The sequence below is a fragment of the Sciurus carolinensis genome, chromosome 6 (genome assembly GCF_902686445.1).
Source record: "Sciurus carolinensis chromosome 6, mSciCar1.2, whole genome shotgun sequence".
Classification (NCBI taxonomy): Eukaryota; Metazoa; Chordata; class Mammalia; order Rodentia; family Sciuridae; genus Sciurus; species Sciurus carolinensis.
The window spans coordinates 28,734,355-28,738,456 of record NC_062218.1 but is presented as its reverse complement, the minus strand read 5'-3'; the positions used below and the strand labels follow the sequence as shown (position 1 = coordinate 28,738,456).

General features: G+C 37.2%; 1 pseudogene; it reads right to left on the bottom strand.

Moving 5' to 3' along the window:
• Positions 1 to 1,382: 1,382 nt before the first annotated feature.
• LOC124987199 (CCR4-NOT transcription complex subunit 7-like) lies at positions 1,383 to 2,610 on the bottom strand (annotated as a pseudogene).
• Positions 2,611 to 4,102: the final 1,492 nt, after the last annotated feature.

Genomic DNA, 4,102 nt, shown 5'->3' with positions numbered 1-4,102 from the left:
TTTATCAGGGAAAACATTTGGCCTTTGGTTTTGTGGGATAGGTTTATTTCACTTAGCATGATATTCTCCAACTCCATCCATTTACCTGCAAATGCCATAATTTTCTTCTTCTTTATGGCTTAATAGTATTCCATTGTGTATATATACTGCATTTTCTTTCTCCATATATCTGTTGAAGGGCATCTAGGTTAGTTCCACAATCTAGCTATTGCGAATTGAGCTGCTATAAACATTGATGTGGCTGTGATACTGTGTTTGCTGATTTTAAGTCCTTTGGGTATAAACCGAGGACTGGGAAAACTGGGACAAAAGGTGGGCCCATTCCAAGTTTTCTGAGGAATCTCCACACTGCTTTCCAGAGTGGCTGCAACAATTTGCAACTCCATCAGCAATGTATGAGTGTGCCTTTTTCCCCACATCCATGCCAACACCTATTATTGTTTGTGTTCTTGATAATAGCCATTCTAATTGGAGTGAGATGAAATCTTAGGGTGGTTTTAATTTGCATTTCTCTAATTACTAGAGATGTTGAACACTTTTAAATATATTTGTTAATTGCCCATATATCTTCTGTAAAGTGTTCAGTCCCTTTGCCCATATTGATGGGGCTCTTGGTATTTTTTTTTTTTACACTCCTCAGGTAATTTTATTAGCTATATATATATGTGTGTGTGTGTGTATATATATATATATATATATATATATATATATATATATATATAGTATTTTGTTGTTTTGCACCAAATCTCTCCAGTACTTCTTTGTAGCAACTATGAAAGCACAATTTTTGTCTTTTAATTTGATACAAAATATACCTAAAGACTTGTTATCTTTGGACTTTAATGAAATTGATTTGTGTAATCAACAAATCAATAGCATCGTTAAGTATGGCTATAAAATAAAAAGGGTTAACAGTGATGGAATAAAAAGCAGATCAAGGGAAGTGTGCTATCATAAAACAAGTGTATCCTCAAACTCTTGAATGCCAGTTTCCTGGCAGATACTAAATATCCAATCATAAGGTTTTTTTTTTTCCTGAAGGGTGTAAAGCTGGTTTGAAAATTCTTCAGTCACAGAGCAGCCTACATATGCCAATTAGAAACTGACAGACACTAGATTTGCTTGGAAGATTAAACACTACATACAGAAACAGTAGTTATTAAGCTCCTCAGTAGTTTGTTGTTGTTAGTCTTGCTGAATCAACAATTTGCACAACACCTGTGCAATTATATTCTGTAGGTCAAAAAAAAATACTGTAGAAAGTTGGCAGATGGTCATTTTTCTAGCTAAGAGCAAGAAAACCACAATTTCTGATAAAACAGAGGATTGGAATCACTCTCTAAAGTGCACAATTGATGGTCCACAATCTCAAATAGCTAAAACTCCTGCAGAATGGAAGGAAGAGACATGAAACAGGGAAATAAATTACAGTCAGTGCTAGTTAATTTAGGAAAGGGGCTGGGGGGACAAGCTCAAGTAGGTAAAGTTTATCAAATTATTCAATATGATGTAGCTTTCCCCACTGTGTCACACACGCTTGCTAACAAATATTTTAAATTAAGGCCAAATTTAACCTGAATATACTTCTATTTATTAAGATCTGAGATAGGAACGGTCATACTTAGTACTGAAAGGCAAAAACAAATGGGCTACAAAAGGGGGGAAAAGGTACTGTCTATTGTTCAAAGGATTCAACCAGAGATAAAACCTATATACAAGCATGTGTGTAGGTCAAATAAAATAAAAAGGACTGTTTCATGTCATGACTGCTTGTTGGCTTCCTCTTCATATGCATTCCCTGTGCCATTCTGTACATAGGATGAACCAGAACCAAGGCCATACAAATGACCACAATATTTGGCATCATCAATATGAGCTTCAAAGAACATTTCTCTCATTTTGAAAAAGGCCATTCCTGTAAGCAATCAGATCCTGCCTGATGTTGTGGTCCTATCCGTTCCAGCTCTAACTGTTCAGCAACTTCCTGCAATCCACCTTTAAGATTTTTGCAGCTCTTCATGAGGTACTTCACATCATAAATGACAGGAAAAAACAATCGAAGGATCTCAAAGAAGTCAAGTTCTTCTTCGGGCAAATTAGAATTGGTCAGGATTTTGATTAAATAGCCAAAGTCATAACCACTGTGAAATGATAACCATTTAACCCCTTCACAGAGGACCACCCCTGAAGTCATAAGAAGTTCTGCAAAGTACTGGGTCTCAATTCCTTCCTCCTCATGTTTTTTAAATTGGATACCAGACGTTGTCAGTAGCTCTATAGAATCCTGGGCATACATGTCCTCCGTCAAATTAAATTTAAAATTAAACTGCCAGGTTGAAGTTCCTGGAGGGTATTCTCCTTGTTCATTCATAAATGTCAGTCCTAGCTGAATTATCTTTAACAAGTCTACATTACATCGCAATAGTTGGTACTGATAGCATTGCTCCTGAATTCTCCAATGGGTCTCGCAACCACACCTGGAAACTCGGTGTCCATAGCAACGTAATTGTATTTTCGGATAACTTGACGAATTTTCTTCATCTCTTCATACAGGTTACAAGCCCAAACTTCACAAATTCTTTGGCTATGTTCTATAGTTGCTGCTGGCATAGTAAGGGCTCAAGGGAGTCTAGATGCCAAGCATCAAAATGTTATATTTGATTGAAGATCTGTTTCATAAAATACTTTGTCCTTTATTTGTGTACTTGGGTCTCTGAGCTCGCGCTCCTCCTCCTCCTCCTGCTCGCCATAGAGGCAGCACCCGGAGGCGGTGGCGGTGGCGGTATGGGCGGCGGCAGCAGGTGCCCCATAGACACCGCTCGCCCAGCAACTGGGAAAGGGGAGCCGGAGCTGCGCTGCACCGTGCTGCGCCGTAGCTTCTCGCACGTCCTAGCGGGGACTCTAGATGATCCGGCTCTTTGTATTTTTAGTGTAAAGTTTTGTAAACTTTTTAGCTTGAATCCATTCCATTTATTGATTCTTACCTTTATTTCTTGCACTTTAGGAGTCTTGTTAAGGAAGTCTGATCCGAAGCCAACATGATGAAGATTTGGGCCTACTTTTTCTTCTATTAGGTGCAAGGTCTCTGATCTAATTCCTAGATTCTTGATCCATTTTGAGTTGAGTTTTATGCAGGGTGAGAGATAGAGGTTTAATTTCATTTTGCTACATATGGACTGCCAGTTCTGCCAGCACGGATTGTTGAAGAGTTTATCTTTTCTCCATTGTATTTTTTGGCACCTTTGTCCACTTTCACAACTTCTATTCAAATTGAGGTGAACATGAGGTAACTGAATTTATGTGAGTTTGTTTCTGTGTCTTCTATTCTGTACCACTGGTCTACTTGTCTATTTTGTTGCCAATACCATGCCATTTTTGTTACTATTGCTCTGTAGTATGGTTTAAGGAAATGCAAAAATTCTTAAGCAAATTCTGGCAAATTGCATACAAAACATATTAAAATGATAGTGCACCATGATCAAGTGGGGTTCATCCCAGGGATACAAGGTTGGTTCAACATCTGGAAATCAATAAATGTAATTCATCACATCAATAGATTTAAAGACAAGAATCATATGATCACTTCAATAGATGCAGAAAAAAATGTTTGATTAAATGCAGTACCCCCTCATGATCAAAACACTAGAAAAAACAGATAGTAGGAATATACCTCAACTTTGTAAAGGCTATCTATGCTAAACCCAAGACCAATATTATTCTAAATGGAGAAAATTGAAAGCATCCCCCTCCAAAAACTGGAACAAGACAGGGATGCCCTCTTTCAACATTTCTATTCAACATAATCCTTGAAGCCTAGCCAGAGCAATTGGATCAACCAAAGAAATTAAAGGGATATGAATAGAAAAATAAGAAGTCAAACTATCACTATTTGCTGATGACTTGAGTCTATGTTTATAGTATACAAAAAATTCCATCAAAAACTTCTAGAACTAATAAATGACTTCTGCAAAGTAGCAGGATAAAAGATCAACACCCATAAATCTAATGGATTTCTATTCATAGTGATGAATCCTCTGAAAGAGAAATTAGGAAAACTACCTATTCATAGTAGCCTCAAAACAAACAAACAAACAACAACAAC